The sequence below is a fragment of the Felis catus genome, chromosome D1 (genome assembly GCF_018350175.1).
Source record: "Felis catus isolate Fca126 chromosome D1, F.catus_Fca126_mat1.0, whole genome shotgun sequence".
Taxonomy (NCBI): domain Eukaryota; kingdom Metazoa; phylum Chordata; class Mammalia; order Carnivora; family Felidae; genus Felis; species Felis catus.
The window spans coordinates 39,165,163-39,183,847 of NC_058377.1; the positions used below are offsets into that span (position 1 = coordinate 39,165,163).

The 18,685-nt window shown below is 47.1% G+C and overlaps 1 long non-coding RNA gene across 2 annotated transcripts in view; it reads left to right on the forward strand.

Moving 5' to 3' along the window:
* The window catches only part of LOC109491917, a 50,532-nt gene extending 33,740 nt beyond the window's left edge, over positions 1–16,792 (forward strand). For both annotated transcript variants that reach the window (XR_006586192.1, XR_006586193.1), the window contains exon 6: positions 16,479–16,792. This is a non-coding gene — a long non-coding RNA (uncharacterized LOC109491917). The remainder of the gene's footprint in view (positions 1–16,478) is intronic.
* The last annotated feature ends 1,893 nt before the right edge of the window (positions 16,793–18,685 follow it).

Sequence of the window (18,685 nt, forward strand, 5' to 3'; positions counted from 1 at the left end):
TTCAGCTCCTAGGTTCATTGCCAAAGTCAGAATAGAACAAAGAAAGCCAAATGGAACCAGCAGCCTCCTTTGCCCACACCGTCCCTTATATATCAGCGATATTCTAGTGTCCAGGCCCGGGACTCCCTCTTATAGGCAGCCTGCCAATTAGCCTCAACTCTCTTTTGTTCTCCACATTCTTTCATAAAATTTTCAAACGTAGTTCCTTCAGTTGACCTTTTACTATATTTGCTTTATCACATATTGATTCTCTATCCATTCCTCTATCCTTCCAGCAACTCATTTTTATGGCATTCCAAAGTTGCAGATATCGATACATGCCCCCAAATCCTTCAATATGCCTAACAAAAATTCAATATTTGTTGACAATCCCAACATTTGCTGACAATTTCTCTTCAGATAAAATTCATATACAGTGCAATGCAGAAGTCGTCAGCATAGCATTTTGATGGGTTCCTATAAATGCATATATAGGTGCAGTTCAAAGCCCTGTCAAGGGACGGAACATAATCATTACCCTGGAAAGTTTCCCCATGTCCCTTCCCAGCAAACTCCTGGTTCAGCATTCCTAAAGAGAATGAATCTTCTGATTTTTTTTGACCATGGTGCAGTTTCACTTATTCTGGTGCTTCATATAAATAGAATCATAAAACTTGTGTTCTTTTGTGGAAATTTTTGTTCATCCAGCAGGTTTTTAGGACTCACCCACCCGTGTTGTTGCTTCTATCAGTAGTCGGTTTCTTTTCACTGATGAGTAGTATTTTCCTATATGGATATGCCACGGTTTGTTTATCCAGTCTTCTATTGATGGACACCTGATCATCTAGTTTAGGGCTATTACGAATAGAGCTAATATGAACATTTTTGGACACATACTTTTGTGGATATGCATTCTCATAACCATCGGGTAAATACCTAGGAGTAGAGTTGGTGGGCCTTAAGGTAGGTGGGTATTTAATTTGTAAGGAATTAAAAGATCTTTTCCAATGTTCTCATACCATTTTCTTCTCCTACCAACAATGTATAAGAGTTTTCGTTGCTTTGTATACTTCTGACAACATGTGGTGCTACCAGTGAAACTTTAGCCATGCCCATGAATGTGGAGTGGTATCTCATTGTGGTTCTAATTTGCATCTCCTTGTTGACTAAAGCTGTTGAATGTTTTTTCACACGCTTATGGGCCATGCTTTTACCGTCCTTTGTGAAGTGTCTTAAATTGAGGTGTTTGTCTTTTGATTAAGGAGTTTTAAGAGTTCTTGATATATCCAGGATACCAGTTATCTGACAGAGACATTTCCCAGATATTTTCTCCTGCCCTATGTACACTTTCTTGATGACATTTCTTCTGGTGAATAGGTGTTTAGTTTTGACTCAGTTGATTTATTTTCTTTTTTTGGTTTTTGTCTTCCCCCAAGTCATGAAGATATTCTCCTATGTTTTCTTCTAGAATGTTTATGCCTATGGTCCATAACAAATTGATTTTTGTGGATGGTACGATTTAGGGCAAGGTTGATTTGTTTCCATATGAATATGTGGTTATTTCAACACCCTTTGTTGAAAACCTTTCCTCTCCCAATTGGGTTTCTTTGAAAACTTTGTGAAAAACAAAATAAATATAGAAGCATGAGTCAATTTCTGCCTGGGGTGTTTATTCTGTCCTACCAATCAGTTTGCCAGTATCCCACTGTCTCGATTACTGTAGCTTTAGGGTAAGTCTTGAAGTAAAGTGCTGAAGTAACTTTGACTTCTTTTTTCACTACGTCTTTGAATATTCTAAGTTCTGTGCAGGTGTACAGAAATTTTAGTATCTGTCAATTTTGACTAAAAAGCATCATAGGATTAGGATTGTTCTGAGTCCATAGAAAAGGTTGGTGATTACCATTTTAACAACCCTGAGTCTTTCAATCCATTAACCTGGTGTATCTTGCCACTTTTTACATCTTCAATTTTCTCACAGCATTGTTTTTATTGATTTTCTTTTTGTCATTGATTTTCGCAGTTTGACTACGGTTTGCCTAAGTGTTGTTGTTGGGTTTCTTTGTTTTTTGTTTTTGGGATTGTTGTTGGTTTTTTTTTTTTTTTAGAGCACGTGAGCAGAGAGGGGGGCAGAGAGAGAGACAGAGAATCTTAAACAGACTCCATGATCAACGTGGAGCCCAACGTGGGGCTCAACCCCACGACCCTGGGATCATGACCTGGGCTGAAATCAAGAACCGGACACTCAACCGACTAAGCCACTCAGGTGCCCCTGTTTTGTTGTGTCTTTTTTTTTTTTTTAATATTAATCTTCCTTGGTGTTTACTAGGGTTTTAAAGTCTATAAATATACATCTTTTGCCAAATTTATGAACTTTTCATCCATTATTTATCTAAATAAGTTTCTGGTTCATTCTTTCTCTCTCTCTTCTCTTTCTAGGACTCTAGTTATATGTATATTAGACCTTTTGATATTGTTGCAAAGATCTATGAGCCTATGAACACTTATTAAATCTCTCCTCCTCAATCTGGATCATTTCCATTGATCTATCTTCTAGTTCATTGACTTTTTCTTCTTTTATCTCCCTGTGCTTTTAAAAACATCCAGTACATTTTATTTAAGATGTTTATTTTTCAGTTCTTACATTTTCACTTAATTCTTTTTTATAGTTCCTATTTATCTGCTAAGATTTTCTATACTTTCATTCATTACAAATATATTTTCCTTTACGTACATGAGCATAGCTTCAGTAACTTCCATAAAGTTTTTGTCTGCTAATTCCATCATCTAGATCATCTCAGGGTTGGTCTCTGTGAATTGTCTTTTCTCTTTAAAAGTAGTCATGTTTTCCCATTTTGTTGTATGTTGAATAATTTTGGAATGTATCCTGGTCATTATGAGTGGTATGTTGCAGAAAATCTGGATTCTATTCTGCTCTTCTGAGAAGTATTGACTTTTCTTTACTTAGGCCCTTAAAAGTGGCTGAATTCAAAGTGTGACCTTATCTTCCCATGTAGCATCTAGAATTTCAGGTCAGCTTTTTCAGCTGTAGTTGGGATTTTTAAAATCTGTCTCTTGCATAGGTAGTTCAAAGTTCAACCAGAGATCAGGGTAGAGTTTATACATAGAGCTATAGGGCTTCCCCTCTGCTCTGCATATTCATAGACAGGGCCCTACTCTGAGGACAAAAGCTATAAATCAGGAAGCTCATCCCATGTCTGTCTCTTCTTCCAGTGGTTCGCTCTCCTCTGGCTTCTTTCAGTTTTTGTTCTCTTTGCAGTACCAGTTGAAACTAATTGTCCTTATATTTTTGCCCAGAGTTTATAGTTACTACCTATAACAGGTATGGTCCTATAGGAGCTACTTGGCCATACCAGAAGGCTTCAGTTACCTTTTGAGTCATTTAGCTGACCCTCAACATGATAATTCATAGCTCTTTCTTAGGATACTAAATATGTTTCATTTCAAGCACCACCTCAGATTGATTGGCAATGTTGAGAAGATACTGAGCTTCAGCAGAAAAGACAATAAGCAATGTCTGCCTTTGACATAGGAGGGGAGGCGTAAACCCAATATTTGTCATTTCTGATATAGTTATTTACAAAACAATGCATAACGCTCAGCAATTTATGCCTGCTAGAACACCTCCCTAAATCAGAGTACCATATTTGTTTGTCTGATAGTTAATCTTCTTCTTTAGATGTAAACTTCATGAGAGCAGGAAATGCGTCTGTGAAATTTACCCTCCTATGTCCAGTGTCTATCATGTGAGATGGCAGGCTCTCAATAAATATTTGGTGAGTGAATGAGAATCCAGTTTAATGTTTGTTTGAGATTTACTTTTCGAAATTATGTAATCAATGTGAAGAAAGAAATAGAGAACACAGATTTGCAGAAATAAAATAAGTCAAATCGCCTAATTTTCCCCCTAGACATAACCATTATTACAATTTTTTTCGCAAAGCTTTTTGTTACCCTTCAAATTTTTATTCTCAACCTTGGGTGCTTATTAGAATTATCTGAGCATATTTGAAAAGTCTGTACATGCCACACCCCAGACCAATTTATTCACAGTCTCAGGGATTGACCTTGACATTAGCATTCTAAAATTCCAGAGATGATGCCAATATGCAGTCAGAAGACCTAAAGATGTCCCAGCCTATCAGAGGTTTTTTCAGATGTTGTTTTCTGTCCCCTAGATAACATAGTCCTTGCCTTCTATGAGAGTTCAGAGAGGGCAGGGCTTGAAGCAATTAAACATGAAACAATTAGAAATCAAAAAGACACATGGGGGCACATTGGGTGGCTCAACTGGTTAAGTGTCTGACTTTGACTCAGGTCATGATCTCATGGTTCATGAGTTTGAGCTCTGCGTCGGCTCTCCGCTGACAGCACAGAGCCTGCTTGGAATTCTCTCTCTCCCTCTCTGCCCCTGCTCGTGCTCTGTCTCTCAAAAATAAAAATAAACATAAAAAAAAATCAAAAGGACACCAAACATATGTAGTCAAGAGACAAGATGCATGGAAGCTGAAGTTAAATATGCCAGGAGCGGACACCTGAGTGTGATAAGGGGTGGGCTTGCCTGTTCTTCTTGTTCCTTGGCAAAGCCCTGCCAGTTACACGGAGGGACTCTTCTCCTATAAAGGTTTGGAGAAAGGTGCACCGTGACGTGCTAGATGGTAGGTGATGCTAAGTCAACCCCTCCCTTCTTTGAAAATTTCTTTTTTATAGAATCCTAAGTCCCCAGGCTCCTGGCCTCTGCCTTCTCTTTGTGGGAACGCCGTTTTAATTCTTTACCTGACTTCAGAACTTGAGAAGACCACCTTCGACCAGAAAATGTTCTATGGGAATGTGCCATTGCCGGCCAGGTGGCCTGCCTGTCTGGTGAGGAACCTGGGTGAGTTGGACATTAACATCTATCACCACCTTATTTCTCCAGCTCACCCCAGGGGAACTGATCAGAAACAAAGGAAAGAGCCTAGTTTTTGACGTAGGCAACACGACAGAAGTTCCCAAGGGATTGTGAAGTACCTATTCTTGGGCCCCACCCAAGAACCATTAACACAGAACCTCTGGGTGGCAGTGCCCTAGCACTGGTATGTTTGTGAAGGCTCCCCAGAAAATTAGGATTTGAGGGGTGCCTGGGTGGCTCAGTCAGTTAAGCAACTGACTTCAGCTCAGGTCATGATCTCACAGTTCACAGGTTCGAGCCCCGCGTCGGGCTCTGTGCTGACAGCTCAGAGCCTGGAGCCTGTTTCAGATTCTGTGTCTCCCTCTCTCTCTGCTCCCCCCCTGCTCATGCTCTGTCTCTCTGTGTCTCTCAAAAATAAATGCTAAAAAAAATTAAAAAAAAAAAAAGAAGAAAATTAGGGTTTGACTCAGGGTAGGAAATACCAATGAAGCAACTTGGTCGTGCATTCTCATGGGTTATGAGTGGGTTTGAAATCTCCCTTCCTACTACTCTGGAGGCAGCATGGAGGAAAGTGCCAGACCTTATGTTAAATAGGCTAGGGTTTGACCCCCTGCTTTGCCATTTACTAGCTAGGCGATGTTGACCAAGTCACTGAACACATCTGACATTCCATTTAATTAAACGGCAAAAGAGGTGAAATAATAGAACCCACCACTGAGACTCAATGAGGCACCACGTACAAAGGAACCGGCACACAATGTGTACCTAGTAAACTTCGACTCCTTTCCCTCCCTGCACCCCTCGCTGTCACCCCACCTTAGCATTGCCATAGGAGCTATGGGCAAGCTCTGGCTTGGTTTTGTGCTATTTCTCCTTGATCTGACCGTGACCATGATGTTGGTCTGGATTCGCAGCCTCGGTCCCTGGATCTGGCATTCTGAGCCCAGCGTCTGAACTTGATCCGGCTCTTCTTTCCTGCCTTGCAGGTTCCGGGCCCAGTTTCCATCACCTGTTTCTGTTGTTCAGCAACAAGCCCCAAAGGGATGGTTTCTAAAAGCAACTGGCCCCATGTTGCTCCAGCTGGGTTTTAGCACCAGGAGGGGGTGGGGCTAATTTTAGCCTTGTCCTGGATTAACATCCGAGAAAAGGCGAGGCCAAGCAAGTCCAACCTGCCCCTTAATATCTGGGTTGGAGTTTACAGAGAAGGGTTAGGGAGCTTTTGCCACGGGGTTTGTGTACCTGTATCATGCCAGGAGCCTTTTCCTATATTTGGAAATGTATTAAACCATTTGCCTCAAAATCTATTTGGATTTGTGCCTCAGGTGCCGTGCTGAGTGGGAGCAACCACAACACAAACCACAGTTTTTGATATGCTAATGTCTATACTGAGCTAGGTTGGATTATTAGCTAGTGTTTACCTCGGGGACAGGATCAGACAGGTGTGAGTAGAGCCCTGGGCCTGAGACCCTGCAGGAAAGAGGCTTATGAAAAGATAGACGCGGTTATTGATGTATTTGTGTTTTAGAGGAGCTGAGAAGGAAAGGAGACAGAGCTGTGTGGTGACAGCCTGGTTGAGGGAAGCGGGGATGGCATGGAAGCTCCCAGAACAGCCCTGGCCCAGAGTGGGTGGGTTAACGACCGCTTATTGCATGAGTGCGGAATGAAAGGCTTCTGAGGTCGAGAGCAGATGCTTTGAGGATGCCCAGTGAGTATCTTGTGCTTTGGAAGGAAGGGCAACTAACTCACATTGGGTGTAAACCAGCCCCACAGCAACTGAAGGGATTTGTATCCTCCGGGTCAAGGAAAGATGAGAGGCAAATTAGCTCTTCTGTGATCAGGACTATAGACTAACAACAAAGAAGGGCTGAACCAGGAACCCCCCCCCCCCACCGCCCCATTGAGAGATAAACAAGACAAAGAGGAGTAGTGAAGACAGTTTGGAGTTAAACTAGTTCCACATTCCACCACTTTAATGCTGTATGATCTCGGGGGCACCTGGGTGGCTCGGTCAGTTGCGCATCGTACTCTTGATTTCGGCTCAGGTCATGATCTCACTGTTTACGGTCTCGAGCCCCGCGTCGGGCGCTGTGGCGACAGCACGGAGCCTGCTTGGGATTCTCTCTGCCCCTCCCCTGCTCGCGCTTTCTCTCAAATAAATAAAAACTTAAAAAACAGACATTGTGGGGCGCCTGGGTGGCTCAGTCGGTTGGGCGTCCGACTTCGGCTCAGGTCAGGATCTCACGGTCCGTGAGTTCGAGCCCCGCATCGGGCTCTGGGCTGATGGCTCAGAGCCTGGAGCCTGCTTCTGATTCTGTGTCTCCCTCTCTCTCTGCCCCTCCCCCGTTCATGCTCTGTCTCTCTCTGTCTCAAAAATAAATAAAACGTTAAAAAAAAAAATTAAAAAAAAAAAAACAGACATTGTAATGCTGCGTGATCTCGCGCAAGTGACTTGATTACTCTAAGCCACAGTCTCCCCCCCGCCCCCATATTCACTCCCCACTCACGAACATGAATTTATTCAACCTTCACCAACAATGTGTTGAGCACCCACTCCATGCGCCAGCCACCTGGATACTGGAGTGAACAGACAAGCTTCTCACCCGGTGGGGAGGCAGACTGGAGAAGAGGATGCTGTAAAGACAGAGGGTGCTCGGTGCTGTGAGGAGTACCAACAAGACAAGAGAATGGAGACTGATTTGGATAGGGAAAGCTTCTGTGAGAAGGTGTCGTTGGCGCTCAGTCCTGACTGGTGAGAAGGAGTTCTGAAGAACATACCAGGCAGAGGGAACAGCAAGAACTAAGAGCCTCCAAACAGCGAGGAGCTTGCCCAGTCTGAAGAACAGAAAGCAGAGCAGCGTGGACGGAGGACAGTGAACCCAGAGGAGGGGGACTGCAATAAGGTGGGGGGGGGTGCTGGGCAGGGGGAGGCAGGAACGCACAAGGCCTCGAGGCTGAGGCTGGATTTTCTTTTTTTTTTTTTTTCCAACGTTTTTTTTTTTTATTATTTATTTATTTATTTTTGGGACAGAGAGAGACAGAGCATGAACGGGGGAGGGGCAGAGAGAGAGGGAGACACAGAATCGGAAACAGGCTCCAGGCTCTGAGCCATCAGCCCAGAGCCCGACGCGGGGCTCGAACTCCCGGACCGCGAGATCGTGACCTGGCTGAAGTCGGACGCTTAACCGACTGCGCCACCCAGGCGCCCTGAGGCTGAATTTTCTAAGGGGAGAGTGATTTCCATCTCTTGGAGTCGAGGCCAGGCAGGGCAGGAGCCCCTGACACGGGGGTCCTAAGTGTGGGGCCGACTGTGAGGGCAGACCAGGTGAAGGGTCTGAGATTCGGGAGCCCTTGGGACACGGATCCTTAGAATGCAGCCCCGAGGCCAGCTGGGGCCAGATAGGTGGGAGCCCTTGTAAGAGAAAAGTCCATTTTAAATCTGGTCTAGGACAGAACCTTTTTTGACCGATGGAATTCAAGACCGACTTCTGGGAGGAAATGAGCATTCCTGATGAAATGATTAACCAATCCATTTTCTGAGCCACTTTAAAGAGATTAAGCTCTGTTCTGGGAATCTAATCGCCCGAAGCCCTCTACCTGCTGTCAGTCAACTGCCTCAGTGTCCAGTCAATTGTTTAAGCAGCGGATCCCTTTTCTTTCTGTATCTTAGACTAATAATGAGCTAACTGATCTCTTTTCCTGCAAGATGTCCCTACCAGCAGTGAATCTGTGAGACTGCTGGAAGCCTTTTCACTTGCAGCAAGACTGTAGTCATTGACAGGTGCCTTCAACTGAATTTTCTCAAAAGTGGTCTGTAACCCCCGGAGCGGGTGGTCAAAAGGCATGGGAAGCCTTCCTCATTTTCTGCGAGTCCATGGCTCTTTTGTCCCCAAGCTCCCGTTTATGCCCGTATCCTCTCCAGCTGCACATGGCCTTCACCATGGGAGTTCTGCCAGAATCCAATTCTCACAGCCCTTGCAACTTGTAAGGAGTAAGAGGAAGCCTGTATGGGTTGATTCGTGTCTCCCATCCACCATAACATATGCTGAAGTCCCAACCCTTGCTATCTCATAATGTGATATCAGTTGGAGATAGGTTCTTTACTGAGATAGTTAGAATGAGGTCAGTAGAGTGGGTCCTTATCTAACATGACTAGTGTCCTTATAAAAAGGGGAAATTTGGAGGCAAACTTACACACAGGGAGGAGGGGTCATGTGAAGATGAAGAGAGAGATCAGGGTGAGGCATCTACAAGCTAAGGAAGGCCAAAGATTTCCGGCAAATCAGTAGAAGCTAGAGGAGAGGAAACAGTCTCTCCACAATCTTCAGAAGGAACCAACCCCTCCCCCAACACCTTGGTCTTGGACTTGTAGACTCCAGAACAGAGAGATAAGACATTTCTGTTTAAGCCACCTTAAACTTTGTGATGGCAGACCTAGCAAACTAATACAGGGGTTTAAAATTTTTTGAATGTTTATTTTTGAGAGAGAGAGAGAGAGAGAGAGAGAGAATGAGTGGGGGAGGGGCAGAGAGACAGGGAGACACAGAATCCAAAGCAGGCTCCAGGCTCTGAGCTGTCAGCACAGAGCCCAATGCGGGGATGGAACCCACGAACTGTGAGATCACGACCTGAGCTGAAGTCAGATGCTCAACCGACTGAGCCACCCAGGTGCCCCTAATACAAAGGTTTTAAAGGGAATATTACAAAGCCTCCTTCAGCATGGAGCAGCCCAGAATTTTCCACCTTCCTGGTCCCAGGCTCTCTCCGCTTTGCTGTCTCTTTTTGCCCCCCTCATTCTCCCCCACCTCCCTCAGAGAAAGGCAAATTTATCTTCTTGTATGATGCGTAAGGGTCTCCTTCCCATCTGAAACAGCTTATAAAATGTTATTTTTTAAGCACGCTTTTGTAAAAGTATAATCCACAAATCTCCAGGGGAAATCGTGATGAAGCCCAGGCTTCCTGCTGACGCTTCCTTCCCTTCCTTCCGTCTCACAGTGGGTCCCAGACGCTCAGCGTGTTGCCCTTGCTCTTCAGTGCTGCCACTTGCCAACCTTGAGGTTCTTCTTTCATCCAGAGAAGCCCTTTTAATTTTCATCACCCAAGGAAAACAGGCTGAAGAGAAATGTGGGGAATTAACAAAGATTAAGGTATCTTTCAGATGCTTTTCTCAGCTCCTGACTCCATGTTGACATGAGGACAGAAAGTGCCTCTGGATTTTTGTCTTCTCCCCTTATTCCTGAGGGGGGCTTACACCTCACAGACTTCTAAAAAGGCATTTGACCCCTCTCCCATAAAGGTTCTTTTCGCCAGCACGGGGCCCGTGAAGCGATTAGAGCAGAAAAATGGGTGCCCCACGAGCGGGGTTAAATTTGACACAGCGATGGGCCTTGAGAGGGAGCATGAGATGTGAAAATTGCAGAGAATTCAAAACAGCCTAGAAAATCTCCTATAAAGGTATCATTTTGGAGACTGACACACTGTTTCTCGATAAGCCAAACGTGGCGGTCGCAACCTGTACCACCATTTCTTCAGCTAAGGCCGCTGGCTTTTAGGGGCCATGCTGTACAAACATCGTGCCGTCTCCTTTATTCTACAATCCCATTCAGTACCAAGTAGCTCTCACTGAAGCTGACCATGAGATCCTTGTCCCCCACCTCACGTTCCTTCTAGAGCACAGCTCTACTGAGCAGGATGGTTCGTGAAGCAGAATTACCCACAAGAGTTAAGTGGTTGCTTTCTTGATCTAACCTCAAGTAAATATGGCTGGATTTGCTTCATAATGAACCTTTACTATATAATCATTCAGATAAATGGTGATCATCTTGAAACCCAGCCAGAATTTCTCTTCGGGTGAAAACCATCTTTGAGAGAAATTAAAAAAAGAAAAAAACACAGAATAATTGCCAGCAAACCAACCGCCCCCACCCCCCCACCCACCCCACCCACCACCACCCCCCCCCCCCCCGCCACTGAAAGACAAACAGACAGATGACAAAAAAGCCAGACTTTAAAACTGGTAGAAGGCATTAGAGTGTTATCTGGGGAGCTGGACTTGAGGCGCCAAGGTCTCTGAGGAGAAAGGAAACTCATTAAGGTGAGCCTGACGCTTTAGGCTGCTTTTCCCCTCAAGGAATTTTCCAGCTCGTAACCATTTTGAGATGAAAGACGGAGAAACCAAGCGGAAAGCTGTGGCTAAGTAGAGATTCTAGCCTAAATCGAAGTTTGAGGCCACCGAGGGAGCCAGGAACAGAGGACGAAAAGAGAAGGGAACACAGGGACGCGAGCGCTTTTCTTCTCAAAGCACTTGTCTACTTCTGAATAGCATGGAGTCATGCTGATCACCGGGAGAAAGCGTCCTCAGGGGCTGAGAACTTAAGCAGACCTCAACAATCTTGCCGTGCTGAGGGAAGGGAACCTGTGAAACACCGTAGGCTTCCAGTTGCCATTTCCACAGCTATGGCCTAGAAAGAAGGGCAAATTAGAAATAGACCCAACGTTGCAAAGCTGAAATGGGGCCTCAAATCCGTCCAATCTCTGTCTAGACTATTCTAGAGAAGTCATTTGGGCTATAAAGTCACAGTGGGTCACTGTTGCCCACTGACCTCTCGTTACAAAAATAAGCAGAGGCTCTAAGGCACCTCAAGAAGGCAGCCCTTGGCAGGAATTCTAAAAAAACTGTTGTGCTCTTCCCCAAACTTAGCGATTTCATGAGACACGGTTAGCAGCACCTGTCCCACCCCCCTGAGGGTGGTACACAAACCAGGATTAATAAGATGTATCCCTGTTCTCAGGGAGCTCACCGTCTACAGTAGGAGACCGACAAGCAAAAAGTTAATGGCCACCGAGTGTGACGAGGGTTATAAAATATTTAAAGGGATGTCCTGGTAGCTGAGGAGAAGGGTACCTCACCTATCCTTGGGGGGGGGGGGGTGAAGGGTAGGTGAAGTCAAAGGGAGCTTCCCAGAGGAAGTGACTCCTCAGCTGAGCCCAAAGGATGAGTAGGCTTTCCCAGGTGAAGAAGTGAAAGGTAGTAAAAGTTAAGGGAACATGTATAAAGAGAGAGAGCATGGCTTGTCCAGCAAGGAGGAAATAATTCTGTTTCGTGCCGATGTATCACGTTGGGAGACTCAAGAGGGAAAACCAGGGAGACAAGCAGGAACCAGACCATAAAGAGCCTCTTATCCCAGAGGTTAAGGAGACCTCAAGCCATGGTCAGCAATTTCAACAAGTCTACTTGAGATGGTGCATTTACCTAGGGCAGTGCTGCCCTAGGACCACATCGTTTTGTTCCCTCTGGGAACACTGCTTCCCTCATATCACGAACTCTCATTGTTAAGGGCACCTGCCTTTGATGAATAAACTAATCAACAAAGAGGCTGATCTTGCCATATCGGTGGCACAGTAATGGCTTGAATTGGTTTGAGGTCTTGAAAAGGGAACAGATAGGAAAGACCTTTGGGAGCTAGACCCAGCAAAGTGGCCTCGGTGGATGAGAATGAGGGGGAGGTCAAGGGTGATGCCTGGGACTCTAGCTTGGGCAATTGGATGAATGTTCTTATGAGAAATGATTACACTCTTGGGCCTGGTTTAATCTCCTTTCTAGAGTGAAAGCATCAAGGATTTTACAACCACGTGATTTTTTTTTGAATACCAGCTACTTGTCAGGTACCTCCATCATTTCATTCATTCTTCCCAACAGCCCAAAGGGTTACTAGTACTACTTTTACTCTTTGGCAGATGGCAAAATGGCTCTAGATCCCCCGAACTGGGAATAGATGGCTTAGAATTTGAGTCCAAGCGTATGTTACCCTAGAACCTGAATACCGAGCCCGCTTTTCTAGGAGATCCTACTTGTATTTGAACGTAAGCCTGCTTTGAGTTGGTCCTTGAATCCATCCACTTTGACGTGGCTCATAAAGCTGGCCCCACGACCTATGGAATTAGCTGATATTTCTAGGTCCTCTTACACTGGGGGGCCTTACCTGCTGTATAGACGGACCCTATTCTAGTAGTTAAGGTGGGCCCAGCCCTGGAAATGGAAACCCAGGGGCATGGGAATGGTTCTTAGCCTCCTTCCCTTTGTGAGTCCCCTTCCGGGAGGCTCGGAAACATGAGCTCGTCCCAGCCATTTAGTGATTGTGCTGAGCTGCCAAACTTGGGCTGAGAACTGATTGGTGTCAGCTGGGAGTGCAGGTGCTGTTCCTGGGCACATGGACTGCACTTGGCAGCATGGGGGCGGGCAGGGAACTGGTTACCGCGGGGCTTCTATGACATCTCTCTTCCTCCAGAAAGGGCGGCTGGAAATGCTCTATTGCATACGTCTCTGAGAGGACACCCACCTGTTCCCTCTCTCCCCGAGATGGCAGTCAGGGACATTTTAATCCTTGCATCCGGATGACCCTTATGGCTTATTTCCTGCAAATTGTCTCCACACTCCACCCGCATGTATCCCCTGGGTCTCCTGGCCCAAACCGGGCAGGGAGCGCCATAATACCGATAAGCAGCGACAGCGTAGACCCAGAATTTGCACAACTCTGTCACTTGCATGATCTCACCTCAGCTTCACCACAGCCCGGGGAGACCGGCCGGGTAGGCTTAGGCTTTCCGTGAGTTTACAGCTGGGAAAACGGAGGCCAGCGCAGCGAAGTGAAGCTGGTGCGTGACTGGTCCGGGCTAGTGCTGCTCTTCCCGGGCCCCCTTAGATCCGAGTATAAAAGGAGACAGGGGACACTGGCTTACACAGGCTGAGGGCTCCACGCCAGCCACCCAGCCAGCCAGCCAAGTGGGGGAGGCTCTCAGGGCTGCAGGGGAGTGAGTGTGGAGGGGGCCGGGGCTGAGGTGGTGCTGGGGAGATTCCTCGGAAAAGGAGAACTTCTGAGCTGGTCCCTCCCTTTGGTGCCTGGAGCCGGCCTGAATGTGTCTGCACAAGCCAACCCCAGTCTCTTCTGCAGGCGCTGTTGGGACAGGTCTAGACCCCTCCGGTTAGCCCACGGGAGAGATGTCACTCATCCTCCAATGCTATTGCCGACAGGCCTGGGGAGAAAGTACTGGAAGTGGGCACCTGCTGTATTTTTCACCCCAGGAGCTTTCCACGTTGAGTTTGAACAGCGTCTAATACAAGACAGGCAAATTGAAGCACGTTCTCCTTTAGAGGTGATGATTGCTTCCCTCCCCTTGCACATTTATTGTTTATTTGGATAAGGCTTATGTGTCTATTTGAAAGATGCACGTTTCTGTCTCCAGACACAGTAGAATGCCAGCTCCCTGCCCTGGGACCCCGAAGTCCTTTGTGTGGTCTGTGTCTCCATCAATGACAGCTCTCCTCACCTTGGATTAAGTCCCATGCCTCCAAGCCTGTCCCTTTGTATTCCCAGCATTCCAATAAATGGAAAGAAGGAAGGAAGGAAGGAAGGGAATCAGTGAAGGTATAAGGGCCCCTGGCCCATTACATTACCTTCTACAAGGGGGCAACGACATGGTTTTAGGCTCAAGAAACCTGGCATTGAACCCTGATTCCGCCATTCAGTTCTGTGATCATGAACAAGTATTTCCACATTTCTGAACTTGGTGTCCTTAGCCGTAGAATGGGGATATCAACACTTGCTCTGCCTGACTCCGAAAGATGTTCCAAGGATCACGTAGGAGACATTAAGGCCAAGTGCCTTAGTGTAAGCCTAGGACAGCCTTGCCGCGAGGACCCGCTCCATCAGCAGCTCTGATGCGGAAGGCTATATTACAAATTCCAGTTTGGGCATAGGGACTGAGAAAAGCAGAAAAGAAGCAGTGGGCCGGTGGTCTTCAATTCAGGAAGATAGGAGGGTCTAGGGCATCCGGCTGGAGGAAAGCCTTGCTCGGAAATGCCATCTCCCACAATTTCAGCTTTTCTCTGGGCCTTGAGCTTTTATACAGAGGGCTGTTACATTTATGATCTCACCTGGCTTCACACAGCTCTGGAGGGGAGACACCATTAACTGACGAGCTACAAGGAGTTGAGAGATGGGGTTAAGAGATGTGAAGAGATGACCAAACTCCATGCCTGCTGAGGCCCATGATTATACCCTTTCTCCATGTCGGCCACCCTGACGGGGAGAGAAATTTTGGTTTGGGGGATAGAGAAAGGAAGGCTGAGATTATTTTGGAGAACAAGCCACTTTGGAGAGATGAGGCCTGGGGTAAGGGAAAGTGCATCAGGACGTGTCTGAGAACCACAACATAGGACGAGAACCCTGGGTGTCTGAGCAGAAAGTAGAAGTATGGGAATTCACTCATTCATTCATTCACTCATTCATTCATTCTGATTACCCTTCCAGACCAGTGGGAGCTGAAACGTTCAGACCCAGAGCAGCAACTTGAGGGCCAGAGTGGGGTGGGGATGAAGGTAGGGATGGGGACGCTGTTGGACCACCCACAGGGGTTGTCAGAGGCAACAGGGAGAGTCAGCAATGACAACCAAAGCCAGATGTGCAGCCAGTTCATCAGCTCGAAGGGACTGGTCCGAGAAAGATCTGGTTCCAAGGCCTAAGGACTGAAGCTGGGGACCCCTAGAGCAGAGTGAGAGGATTTTCAAGGCTGCAGTTGGTCATGAAGAGAGTAGCCTGGGAAACTCCCTGAGAGCAGGAGCGAGAGGTAAAAAGAGGTGAGGAGTCAGAAGCGAAAGACACAGATTCCTTGCTGGGACACTGGGAACCACGGGAAGGTTTCAGTGAGGAAGGAGCCTGACTGCCCGTGCGTTCTAGAAAGAACAGTCTGGCTGCAGCATGGAGGATAAACAGCGGAGGTCATTAGTGGGGAGGACGAGTAGTTAGAAGACTGAATGGATTCGGTGACGATGGCAATTGGGACAAATCCGAAGTATTAAGGAGGCAGAATCCATTGGCTTCAGTAATAATTCGAAACTGGGTGACTTGTGAAGGGGAAGAAGATGTCAAGAGTGACTTCAGATTTGCTGACCCGGAGGCTGGAGAACTCCACCCAGGCTCCCACGGTGCCATTATTTTCCAACTTTCAGAACACAGGCCACTGTCCCCTTTAGGTCTCTGCTTCTACTTCTCGGAACAGGAAAGTTGATCTAGAGAAGTGACTTTCTAATTATAGTCCCCAGGGCCATCCTGCTGGTGTGGCTGGGCCTCAGGGAGAGAGCCCAGGGCTGGAGACAGAAGGTTTAGCTGTGCGTTAGCTCTGCCTGTGACGGTAGGCAGGACACTGTGTTTCTGAACCTGGGCCTTCATTTGTCTAAATGGAGATAATGTGTTCATTTACTCAAGAAACAAACATTCTGGGCAAAAGATAAAAAGAATGGGACTTGCTCACAGCTCGGGAGGAGGAGCAGACGTATAAACAATTATAAAGGAGCTCAGTAAGTGCCGTAGTGACCTCAACTGTATGCAGAGGGAGGTGGCCCAAAGGAGGGAGGGACCAAAAAGTACAGAGGCTGCTTCTAGAGATAGGACACGGGGTACCAAGTAGATCGAGGGAAAGTGGCTTGAGAAAGTCAGGCTGCTCCCCTTCCTCTCTGCCTTTTTTCTTTTCCCTTCCCTGACCCTTACTCTCCCTTCCCTCCTTTCTAAATAGCAATCCTCTTTCTCACCTGCAGGTGAGCCCCTGAGGGATTCTTCGGAAAGCAAGACTGGGATCAACACCGTGCTATTAACACTCAGCCGACAGAGAGGCGGGCTAGCTTGACATCGAGGGTGGATGCGCCAGTGATGGGCTTCCAGGCACCAAAGCCAGGCCTTACTCCAAATTCTACAAGCTACTACCAACCTATCAAGACTATGTACTGCAGGTTCTAGAGGGCAGATACTGCATTTAGTTCATAGTTGTATCTCCAATGCCTACGCCATGCCTGGCACATGGCAGGTGACGAGTAACTGTGTATGGAGTGAATAAAGCTCCACAGAATCTTTCCATTTCAAAGGTCACTGCCTCATGTATTTTCCAGCCTCCGGGTGGGACTGCATCTCAACCACCACACCTGGCGCCTGTTGAGACTCTTGAACAGATTTAATGGCACCCACCTACGAAACGGGCAGAGAGGCAGCTACACCTCGTGCTTTTTTTTTTTGTTTTGTTTTGTTTTTGTTTGTTTTGTTTTGTTTTTTGTTTGTTTTGTTTTGTTTTTAAATGTTTAGTTATTTTTGACAGAGACAGAGACAGAACATGAGCAGGGGAGGGGCAGAGAGAGAGGGAGACACAGAATCCGGAGCAGGCTCCAGGCTCCGAGCTGTCAGCACAGAGGCCAACACGGGGCTCGAACTCACGAACCGTGAGATCATGACCTGAGCCGAAGTCGGACGCTTAACCGACTAGGTCACCCAGGTGCCCCTCATGTTTTTTTTTTTTTTAACCTTTTTTACTTGACAAATACACGGTGCCCCAGTCTTAGAGATGAACGTGACCTCAAGAATGTCCCAGCCGCATGGGGGAACAGATCTTGCCTTCATAACTGCCATCCAGTGGAGGCCCAAGGAAGAGGGGACAGGCTCTGCTGCGGGGATCTGCATGGGGGATGCTTGAGCCGCCTCTTGAAAACTGAACAGGCTTTTGATGGGGGGCGAGGCTATGGGGCCAGGAGAGAGCTGGGTGGTGGGACAAGGACGTTTGAGGGGAGACATACCCACACATACAGTGCTCACAGCAGTTCTAGTCAAAGTGCAGATCCACGGTGAGATAAAGAACTCTCCCAGCACTGCATTCTTGGGTGAGGAAGTCTTTCTATAAACAAACTGTCCTCTGATCTACACCGTGTGTTTAGTGAGCACTGATTTACATTTTGGCACAAGCTCCTCCGTGGACTCAGCAACAGACAGTTTGTAGACGGGCAGCTGGTCTACCACCCAGATCACTGCTTCCCAGTTTCCCGAGGGCCTTCATACAAACTCAAGGGGTTTTTGGCCCTCAGAAGAATCTTATGAAGTCAGCAGGGCAAGTATCTTAATATTCATTTCACAGGATGGACATTGAACCTCAGAGAGGTCAGGACTCATGCCGGGGAGCAGGGAAGCAATGAGGATGGGATTCGAAGCCTGGACTCCCCCAGGTTGTGTGGGAAAGCACCACTGACTCATGACACGGCTCGTGGCCAGCAAGTCCCTAGGAACAGATGTCAGAGAGGCTGGTATAGGTGGGTCATGTGTGTGACCTCACATGGCATTTCTTCTGTTCCTCTGGCTCATATTACTGTCGTATCCTAAATAGAGGCGAGATGACTCTTCCTTTCCATCCGCCCACCCTGGAGCCACCTCCCACCTGCCATCCGAGGAGAGCTTCCTCCAGCTCAGCCCTCTGGCTGACATTTCGCTACCTGGAAGGGGTTGGCATTGGCCCCACGGGGGAAGATTATCTCATAGGTACAGCAGGCATCTACTCAAAATAGGCTTAACTTTCCACCAGTGCCACTCTGGGGCGTGTTGTTCTTACCCTGGCCAGGTGCGCCATGGTGCTGTGGTGAGCTGTCCTGTCCTCCTTTGGAGCACAGTTCCCAGGGCAGGGCCTTTGTTTTTTTCTTTCTTTTTCCCCCCTTTTTTTTTTCCAAGCGAAGAAGCCAAGAGCAAGTGGAGACAGATATGGGAAAGGTCACATGGGCCAGGAAGAAGGGAGTCTCCGGGCCTCGGAGGCCACAAATTGGCAGCTGCGGTCTGGCCATTCCTTCAAGCAGCAAACTAGTAGGGAAAGATCCAGGGGCCCAGGTCTGTGTCCCAATAGCCATCGGACTGCGGGAACGTTCTGTGAAACCGAAGCGAGCTGCAGAGGGTCAATGGCTCTAACACCTGGCCTCCTGGAACGTAGCCGTGGGTCCCG